The sequence below is a fragment of the Helianthus annuus genome, chromosome 8, assembly GCF_002127325.2.
Source record: "Helianthus annuus cultivar XRQ/B chromosome 8, HanXRQr2.0-SUNRISE, whole genome shotgun sequence".
Classification (NCBI taxonomy): domain Eukaryota; kingdom Viridiplantae; phylum Streptophyta; class Magnoliopsida; order Asterales; family Asteraceae; genus Helianthus; species Helianthus annuus.
In genome coordinates, this window is record NC_035440.2 from 56932821 (window position 1) to 56943410 (window position 10590).

The window sequence follows — 10590 nt, forward strand, 5'->3', positions numbered from 1 at the left end:
GCCAAAGGATTTGTGCATAGCTTGCCACAATTCGGAAGTAAAACGAGCGTCTCGGTCGGAAATAATAGAAGTTGGTACCCCGTGCCTGGAGACTACTTCCTTTAAATAGATTTCTGCTAAGGTAGAAAACTTGTCTGTTTCCTTAATGGCCAGAAAGTGTGCAGACTTAGTCAATCGATCTACTATCACCCAAATAGTATCATTCCCGCGTTGAGATCTAGGTAGTCCTGTAACAAAATCCATGGAAATCTGCTCCCATTTCCACTTCGGGATTTCCGGTTGCTGGAGTAAGCCTGCTGGTTTCTGATACTCGATCTTGACTCTTGCGCAGGTCAAACATTTGCCAACGTAGGCTGCTATGTGGGCTTTCATGCCAGGCCACCAGTAGGTGGTCCTTAAGTCGTGGTACATCTTATCTGCACCAGGATGTACTGAATAACGGGACTTATGGGCTTCGTCCATCACAAGCTTTCGTAACTCTCCGTAGCGTGGGACCCAAATGCGCCCTGCCACATAGTAGGCGCCGTCTTCTTTCTGTTCTAGCTGCTGCCTCGATCCTCGCAGGGACTCAGCCCTGATGTTTTCCGGTTTCAGAGCTTCAACCTGAGCATTTCGAATCTGGGTAGGGAGACTAGACTGGATGGTAAGTTGTAATGCTCGCACGCGCTTTGGTACAGTGTCTTTCCGACTGAGGGCGTCTGCCACAACATTGGCCTTGCCCGGATGATACATGATGGCGCATTCATAATCATTCAGAAGTTCGACCCATCGGCGTTGTCGCATGTTTAATTCTTTCTGCTTAAAAATATGCTCGAGACTCTTGTGATCGGTGTAAATGGTGCACTTGGTACCGTACAGGTAATGTCTCCATATCTTAAGCGCAAATATCACTGCTCCCAGTTCCAAGTCATGCGTAGTGTAGTTCCTTTCGTGTGTCTTGAGTTGTCGGGATGCATAGGCAATAACTTTCTCGCGTTGCATCAACACGCAACCGAGCCCATGAATAGACGCATCGCAGTAGACCACAAAGTCGTCAGTTCCTTCAGGTAACGAGAGAATAGGAGCACTGCAGAGGTTATCCTTAAGCCTCTGAAAAGCAGATTCCTGTGCTTCATTCCACTTGTAGGTGACGCCTTTCTGAGTGAGCGTAGTGAGGGGTTGTGCAATCTTTGAGAATCCCTGAATGAATCTGCGGTAGTAACCTGCCAATCCCAAGAACTGGCGTACTTCAGTGGGAGTCTTAGGGGTAGGCCAATTCTTTATAGAGTCGATCTTTGCAGGGTCGACGTGGATTCCGTCCTTGTTAACCACGTGCCCAAGGAAATGGACTTCTCGAAGCCAGAAGTCGCATTTCGAGAACTTGGCATACAGTTGCTCATTGCGGAGAAGTTCGAGGATAAGGCGTAGGTGCTGTTCATGCTCTTCCTGACTTTTCGAGTAGATCAAGATGTCGTCTATAAACACGATCACAAACTTTTCGAGGTAGGGCTTGCATACCCGGTTCATGAGATCCATGAACACTGCAGGGGCATTGGTCATTCCAAAGGGCATAACGAGGAATTCATAATGACCATAACGAGTTCTGAATGCAGTCTTGGAAATATCTTCACTACGGACCCTTAACTGATGGTAGCCTGATCGCAGGTCAATCTTAGAGTAGTAGCTCGATCCTTGCAACTGATCGAATAGGTCGTCGATTCGAGGGAGAGGGTAACGATTCTTGATGGTAACCTTGTTCAGCTCACGATAGTCAATACACATTCGGAACGTGCCATCCTTCTTCTTAACAAAGAGTACCGGTGCTCCCCAGGGTGATGAACTAGGACGGATAAATCCTTTATCCAAAAGTTCTTGTAGTTGAGTAGAGAGCTCCTTTAATTCTGCGGGGGCTAGTCGATAAGGTGCACGAGCTATAGGCGCTGCTCCGGGAGCTAGCTCGATTTGGAATTCGACCTGACGGTGGGGAGGGAGTCCAGGTAACTCCTCAGGAAATACCTCGGGATAGTCACGCACTACTGGAAAGTCTTCAATCCTCTTTTCCTTTTCCTGCGTGTTGGTGACAAGTGCTAAGATAGCGGTGTGCCCTTTTCGTAAACACTTCTGGGCCTTCAAGAAAGAAATAACGCCGGAGATTTCTCCACCTTTGCCACCTTGTACAATGAGAGGTTTGCCAGAACGGCGAGGAATACGAACTGCCTTCTCTTGACAGAGGATCTCCGCGCGATGCTTGGATAACCAATCCATACCAATAACGACGTCGAAGCTTCCAAGAGTAACAGGAAAAAGGTCGATGCTAAATGTCTGACCAGACAACTCTAGTTTGCAGCCTTTGACAACATGTGAGGCCTCGATGTTTCTACCATTAGCTAACTCGACGATATGAGGAGAACTTAGTAACGAAAGCGGACGCTTAAGCTTCTTACTAATACGTAGGGATACATAACTAGCATCGGCACCGGAATCAAATAACACAGAAACATAACGATCATCGAGTAGGAACTTACCCGCCACGACATTGGGGTCATTCCTTGCTTCTCCAGCTCCAATCACAAAAGCCCTTCCTCTAGCACCATTCCCGGCATTGTTGTTTTGATTGTTGTTCCCAGCTCCCTGATTATTGTTGCGGTTCTGATTCAGCTCAGGGCAATCCTTCTTAAAGTGCCCTGTTGCCCCACATTTAAAACATGCTCGGTCGTTTCCTTGCTGCTGTGGCTGCTGGGGTTGTTGCTGATTCTGTCTTGCAGGGAACTGACTTCTACAATCCTTGGCTTCGTGCCCCATCTTGTGGCATCGCTGACACTGGCCCTTGTTACATGCCCCATTGTGGTGCTTGTTACACTTGTTGCACTTAGGGTAGCTTCCCCGGTAGCCACCCTGTTGCTGAGTGCCTTTGTTGTTTTCAGTTTTCCTTTGCTGCGCTGGGGCCTGAGTGGGGTTAGCATCCTTGCTTTGACTTCCTTCCCACTTACGCTTGCTGTCACTAGAAGTTCCGACAGTAGCACTGATCCTTTTGGGCAACCGGCCCTCTTCTACAGCCTGATCAGTAAGTTTGTGAGCAAGTCGAACAATCGGCTGAATGGTAGTGTGGTTGGCTGTAGTGACATGGCTTCGAATCTCTGGAGCCAAACCTTTGATATACAGTTCGATCCTTCGGTACATTGGTCGTGACATGTTCGGGCAGAGAGCAGCATAGTCATTGGACAACTTGGTGTAGGTTTCAATCTCTGACCCAACCATCTTGAGCTCATAGTACTCATTCTCAAGCTTGTGAATGTCATCCCGGTGACAGTATTCATCCTTAATCATATCCTTGAAATCCTCCCATGCAGTAGCATTTGCAGTTTCCAATCCAAACATCTGAATCTGCGCCTTCCACCAAGAAAGCGCGCTTCCTTCAAGCGTAGCAGTAGCAAATTTCACCCAATTTGCAGGGGGACACTCACAGACCGCAAAGACAGCTTCAATTTTCTCAATCCAATGCAAAAGACCTATGGCACCCTCAGTGCCGTTGAAAGGGAGAGGCTTGCAATCCATGAAAGTTTTGAAAGTACACACTGGTGGTTGCGCAGGTGCATGCTGACCTATAGGGTGAGAAGCGAAACGTATAGACTTAGAGGCGAAAAGACGATGTGGCGGTAGGATCTAAACATCCTAGGATATCGAGTTTACCTCCAGGGTGAGCTGCGAAAGCTGCAGCCACCGTGTTAAGCAGGTTAGTGAACTGAGCCTGTGTCAGGTTAATGTTTCCTCTTCCGCGTCCACTCATTGTCTTCATAACCAGAAAACACAGTATGAGTGTGATGCCGTAATGTAGCGAGAATGAGATAGGTGAGGGAGGTGTATCTATCTAGTTTAGGCACACTAGTACGTATAGCATACAGGAAACATAAAGCAGACAAGTGAACACTGGTCCGAGCTATGAGGTCAAATGTGTCGAGCCTTGCACTTGGAGTGTAGTGTCGTTACGAGTCACGGGTTATAGTCTGGTTTTCTCCAAAAAGATTTTCCCCTTTTTAAAACCAAGTTCACTATAACCAATGGCTCTGATACCAATCTGTCACACCCCCAAAATCCACCTGCGGATAACACCCGCTTCGGGGGCGTGACTGACCAGGATCCAGCCACCAATTATACTGAATAATTAAGTTGATAACAAAAGTAATACTTACTAACCATAAGATTAGCAAATATCAAATTCAGAGTTTAAGGTTTAAGTTCAAACAGTTAATAAGTAGCGGAAGCATAAGTAAGGTAGTTTAAAACAAAGTTCATGATTCAAAATAAGGTAACACCCAACACCAGGGTGAACAGACACTACACGTTCCCAAGCTGCAAGCTCCATCGTCACTGGTTACCTGCAAAGCATGCAGTAAGGGGGTCAACAATAATGCTGAGTGAGTTCACTAGTTGTCCAGTTTTATTTACCAAAAACTTTGTTTCACCGATTAATTTATCCGTTTATACATGCCCTGGGGAGCTACCCCAAAAGTTAGCGACTAAACTGTTTTTCCAATACCGAACACTAGGTAACCGTTGCGTATCCGCAGGATGCCCCGATGTCAATGTTCTATCATCATTGACGGATTTCTGAGTACATTAGTTCACGACCGTCCCAAACCAGGGCACGGTGTGAGGCTGGTAAACACCTAAATAGCGCTATCAACTAATAACCCGTTCGCCTGATCCTGGCGACTAATCGGTATTTGTAGTAGGGACTTGAGTGATAGAGTTTCGTTTAGTGCCGTTAGTTGCAATCCGTATAAACAGTAATTAACCAAAAGGTTTCCCTATACCAGGGAAGGAAAAGTAAGTTTTGTTCCCAATAACTAGGGAAGGTATGTAAAGGGTATCCCCTTTTACCAGGGGATAGGGTTGTTTTAGTCTCGTGTCCCAAACCACCGGGACGCATGCTTTTAAGTTGTGAACTCACCTTGGGTTGCTCGGTAGGTTAAGGTTACTTGTCAATCACGTTGGTCACCACGTCCTAACATGGTTACCGGTATAGGTCAGGTTCGGTATACAAGCATTCACGTAAAACACATACGGGCACGTATCATGCATACAAGTAAATAGTCATGGGGTTATTGGGCCGGCCCTAACAGTAACACAGTCAAACTGAACACAGCAACACATAGTTCATTTAACAGATAGCCCAACACAGAATGGCCCAATAACTAAAATGAACAGCCCACTCGCAACCAGCTGGTCTCGAGTCGCAACCAGGAGATTTCGGCTTGTCACGCTGTGGTTGCGAGTCGCAACCGTGGTCTCGAGTTGTCACGTGTTGGTTGCGAGTCGCAACCGTCGTAGTCTCGAGTCGTAATCACGTGGTTTCGACTTGTCATGCGTTGGTTGCGAGTCGCAACGGTGTGGTTTCGAGTCGGAATGCTGTCGTTGCGAGTCGTAATCTGTCACTTTCATACACACGTGATGATGCAGATATGACAGTCCACATTGTACATATAAAATCAGACCCAGATTAGGAAACTACCAATAAGATTTCTACAAACACTTTTCCTCATTTGACCATTAAACCATATAGATCAAACTTTGCTATTTTTAAATCTTCAAACCATCTTTAACTAGTTCATCAAATGTTCATAGTTTCTAGGGTTTTCATGTTAACATAAACACACATTTATGAGCCAAAAATCACATATTTTTAACAAGATCATGATGCACAAACAAGGAAACATACATTTTATAATCTTGAACATAGTTTTGGTTGGCATAATCATTCCTAAATCACTATACTTTAGCCATCTTTAAACATGTTATATGAGGGTTTTCACATATGACCAAACTTCACAAATCCTCCTAAAAATCATGCAAAATACTACTAACCAAACATTTTTCTAGTTCATATACATATCATTCAAGCAAGAATACAAGGCATTTCTAGTTCATAATATTTCACAAATCTTATACACCAAGAAGATAACACTAACCGGTTATGAAAGGAGGGCCGAAAACAAAGAGAAGAGAACCGAGAAGATGGAGTATACGAGTGATAGTCTTGACCGAGTTTTTTTTTTGTCCGAGATCCAAGCTTGAACCGAGATTCTTGTGAGATCCGAAAGTTGGAAGAAGGTTAGGATGTAGAGGGTTTTCTAGTGAGAGGGAAAGTGTGTGTTGTGGTAACTAAAGAATGGAGAATGAGGGGGAGGTTGGGTTTATATAACAAGCATCAACTAAAGCTAGGGGGTTTCGGCCCTAAACCGGTTACGGCCCAAGAGCCCACTCGCAACCGAGTGGTTGCGAGTCGTGGTCTCGGGTCGTGGTTTCGGCTCTCATATAAATATATATAATACATACTTACAACACATAACAAGTAAAAGTCACGTTTCCATTTAATAATATTTACATATACACAAAATATTACAAGGTGATCGTTCGGAAAAACCTCGAGTGTCACATTGTCTCTCTTTAATGTTACTGTAATGTAATATTGTTGTGGGTGCATTTGTGTATATATATTTAAAATTTCTTTTTTAAAAGGTTTAAGGGTTGGGGCTTGGGTTGGGGCATGACCCTTAGGGTTTGGGTTTCAAGTTGGGCGGGGGACGGGGGAGCAAACTGACATGGCGGGCTGTGAATGGCCAATTCAAACGAGCCGTTGGCTAGCTGTTGGCCTAGCCGTTGGGGGCTAGTTTAAAAAAAAATTCCTTTATAAATACCTTATCATATTTAACATTTTTCTCACACAATATCAAGCACATAAAACACAATCTTGCCATGATATTACCATCATAAACCACTCGCCCCTTTTCAATGATCGGGTAAATGGTATAGGACCCAAAGGAACTTTCTTTGTAAACGGGGTTGAGTACGTGTACGGGTACTACCTAGTTGATGGGATTTACCCAGAGTGGGGGGTTTTCGTAAATCGTTCACAAGACACGGTACCACAGATCTAAAGAGATTAAAGTTTAACAGGGTCCAGATGGCTGCACGTAAAGACGTCGAGCGAGCATTCGATGTTTTGAAGAAAAGGTGGCGAATATTGGCAATACATTGTCTATGGGACAAGGATCAGATTGGAAACGTGATGTACACATGTATCATTCTTCACAACATGATTTTGGAGGATGAAGGTGCAGCGCTCGTTACCTACTAGGATGACGATGACCCCCAACCAGGTAACGTTACAGACGAAGATAAAGCGGCAAATGAATTTTTGATAAAGTCAAGGGATATACATCACAACCTTCGATCTGATTTGGTGGATCAAGTTTCAACGATTCCTGGGTTCGAAACCGACGAAGACGACGAAGAATGATAGTTTTTTATTTTGATAATTATTTTGTATGTTTATTTTAATAATTATTTTGTATGTTAATGTAGTTTTTGGTTATAAATATATATATATATATATATATATATATATAGGGTAAGGATAGTGTAAAAAGGGCCTAAAGTGTGAGAAGTGTGAGAAGTGTATTATAACACTATATATAATACTATATAACACCCTATAAACACCGTATAACAATATGTAACACCATATAATACCATATAACACTATGTAACACTATATATTATTATATAACAAATATAACACTATACATCTATCATAGGCATGCTATCAGACAACCTATAGTGTTATATTTGTTATATAATGATATATAGTGTTACAAAGTGTTATATGGTATTATATGGTGTTACATATTGTTATACTGTGTTTATAGGGTGTTATATAGTATTATATATAGTGTTATAATACACTTCTCACACTTCTCACACTTTGAGCACTTTTTACAGGATCCTCTACCTATATATATATATTAAAAAAAATCTGATGTAGCTTGGCCACGCCAGCCAAGCCACGCCCACCATACCCCATCTAAAGTGGGTTTGAGGCTTGGGTTTTGAAATTACACGTGTCAACCAAAGCCCCAACCCAAGCCCCAACCCAAGCCCACCATACTCCACGGTCTAATGTGTTGTGCATATACAATTGTGCAGATATATCATTTACACGGTGTGGTTATCTCATTTTTACATGGTGTATGTATACGGTATGTAGGGCTGTAGGGGCCAAGGTTAGTTGATGGCCGGGACACTTTATAAAAGTTATTTTTATAACACTAGTATTTGATATAAAAAGTCAAAATAAGAGGCTTCACCTAGGCTATAGGGTGTGGTTATGACCCTCCACATAGGCGTCATGTCATTCATCTTTAATCCACCATTCAAAACCATTACCCTAAGACCATGTGGTATTTTTACTTTTTTTTTTCATAAGTCATTGGATTAGACCTCCTATTCTATAAATACCAAATTAGTCCACTGGGTTAACTTCAATCATATTTTCTGTTAACGAGAATGACACTTCGGTCATTTTATATGGCTGACTTGCACTTCTAGTTAACAGAATTACATATAAAATAACCGAATTACCGTTCTCGTTAACAGAAAAAATGGATGAAGTTAACCCATTAGACTAAAATGGCAACAGTGAAACTTTTTTGTACCCACAGGCGGAAAATGAAACCTTTAGACTAAACTGTCAAAATGACCCAAACCTCAGGGACTAAAATGACATTTAACGCTAAACTAGAATTACGACCCCCCCCCCGCATTGCGGCGGGGATTCTTTAGTTATAACTAAGTCGATTTAGGACACGCACGTTATGTTGAACCTGTCAAACAGGAAAAAAAAAATAGACGATGTAAAAACGTTCACCCACACACGCACGTTGCGTCATATTAACTCGCAAAATTTAGAACGAAACGTAAAAACGTTAAACCAAAGACGCATGTTGCAATGTGTTAAGTCACAAAATTCAGAACGAAGCATAAAGCGAAAAATTTGCGGAAAATGAAAACTATAAAGTACCAAAGTTGAAAGTAAAAAAAGTTGTGAGAACATATTAAAAAGTTTTGTGTTAAAAGTAATTTATGAAATATTTTTGGGTGAAAAGTAAAAAAATCAATTTTTTTTGAAAAACCCTCAAAGCCAAGGTTACAACAACCATATGCATAACCATTTTATCTTTGAAAAACCCCCAAAGCCAAGAATACATCACATAAGTAAAAAAAATCAAAGTGATTAAAAAAATCAAAAGATGGAAACTTTTGAATTAGAAGTGAAAAATCAAATTAATCAAAGAGGTTAAATTGTATAAGATGAAAATTTTTGAATTAGTAGTGAAAAATCAGATTAATCAAAAGGGTTAAATTACCAAAGATTAAAACTTTAAACTTAAATTGTCAAAGATTAAAACTTTAAGGTTAAAAAGGAAGTAAAGATTAAAACTTTAAACTTAAATTGTCAAAGAATAAAACTTTAGAGTTAAAAAAGGAAAATTCTATTTTTTTTTTTTTGAAAAACACCCTAAACCAAAGATACAACTCATACATGCGTAAGTTGTTGCTTCTTTACGATGTTTAATGTTTAATTTAATGTTTAATGTTTAACTAGATTATAGATCCCGTGTATTACACGGGTTTAAGGATAAAATTTTATAACTTAACAATGATACACAATTTTTTTTAGCAATGCTCATATACATGACCAATATAGGTGTCAGATTTACTTTTTTAATCAAATATCGCAAATATATGGTAACCATACCATATTTACTCTGGTAACTATTTCATTTCCTTAATTACGTGATTTTATTGGCTTTTCTAAACTATTTTGCACGTTTCTAATTTTTTAACTCACGAAACATTCTTATAATTATATCCAATCATTTTTAATAAGTCGTCCATAATATAATAATTATGTTATCATCTTACTATCCAGTCTATTATGGAGTTGCTAAGCCAATGTAGATACATGTTTGCTTTATGCTACTACTACTATTTTTTTATATAGGTTGGCTTTGTTATGATTTGATTTGATTTGATTCTGGTTATATTTTCATTATATATAACGTTTACATATTGTTATAACTTTTTTATAAGTATATTTTAGTTTTTCTCAGATATAAAAACCATAACATCAAAGTGGTTAATTATGAAATTGCAATTGACCATTTATTAAGATTTAGAGAAGTCACGACCAGAAATAAAGTTTCATGATTTACTATCTCCATTGCCCCTCAAGTTGCATGGTTGAGAATAATTTATTTATGTAAATTTGTACATACATTATTATTAAATAATATAAATTTAATCCTCAAACCCGTGTAATACACAAGTTTATAACCCTGTATAATTAACAGTAAAATTTTTAATAAACTTATATCAAACATATACTAAAATAAATATGTTGCAACACTATATTCAGAATTTTATAGAAGTTGTTCTAAAGTTATAAAAGGAAAAATAAGTAAATAAACGTGATCTTGGAATCTTTAAATATAAAAAAATTAAAATATATAAATTAATAATAAAATAAATCACACAAATAAATATCCTAATCTAAATTTACTTACATACATTATCTTAATTTCCCCGTATTCGTTTAAATCCTTTATATTAGTTATAGATAATTATTAATTAAATTTGAATTTATACGTTTATCTTTAACTATATTAATATTATAATAATTTGTGTATAAAAAATTCAATATGTAATATTATTATTAAAAGTGAGAAGGCACCAGAGAGTGACACGTGTACAAAGAGATTTTTGTTTATT